The sequence below is a fragment of the Odontomachus brunneus genome, unplaced genomic scaffold, assembly GCF_010583005.1.
Source record: "Odontomachus brunneus isolate Ranch 3 - 2012 unplaced genomic scaffold, Obru_v1 Obru_scaffold_115, whole genome shotgun sequence".
Classification (NCBI taxonomy): domain Eukaryota; kingdom Metazoa; phylum Arthropoda; class Insecta; order Hymenoptera; family Formicidae; genus Odontomachus; species Odontomachus brunneus.
This window is the reverse complement of record NW_022639565.1, coordinates 64,441-65,150: the sequence shown is the minus strand read 5'-3', so window position 1 is coordinate 65,150 and position 710 is coordinate 64,441.

The window sequence follows — 710 nt, the reverse complement described above, 5'->3', positions numbered from 1 at the left end:
TTAATTTTATTATTGAAATTGAATTTTATTATTGCAATTGAATAAAAAAATCGAGCCTTTTGCTAAAAAAATTAACAATTTTTGTTTTTTAAAATATATTTATAGATATATGCTTTATAGATATAGATGGTATCTTCATAAATACGATTATGTGACAGGATGAGAGAGTAGCTGCAACGTCCACTCGCCACCTTTAAAGACCGTGTTTCTAACGTATCATTTTCATTCCCGAATGGTGCAAAACATCAAGGCCAAAATGTAATAATCGGTCATTTGAATAGATTACTAAATACAACTGGGAAAATATAGTTCCTCACGCAACATTGTACGGACTACGATCGGTCTAAAGTCGACAGTGACTTGCATAAAGAGCTGTCACGTGGCATTTTTTAGTTTACAAAAAGTGAGAAACAACAAATAGATTAATGCTTTCTACGACATGCAAACTTTATTATAATCTCACTAAATTATAATCTAAAGTGGCTATTTTACTCTGATACCGGCTCAAGTTGCCTAATAATCTAGGATAGTACAGTTCACTTTGTGTTGATATCCGACATACAACGTCCGACATCTAATCTAAGAAGAATTAATTTTCTAGAGACAAAATGTAACTTGTTAGAAATTCTGCGAAACAAACTTTACTATCTACTATCGGATATTGGATTGTCGTACGTCGGATGTCGGATGCAGTGTGAATTTTATATAAG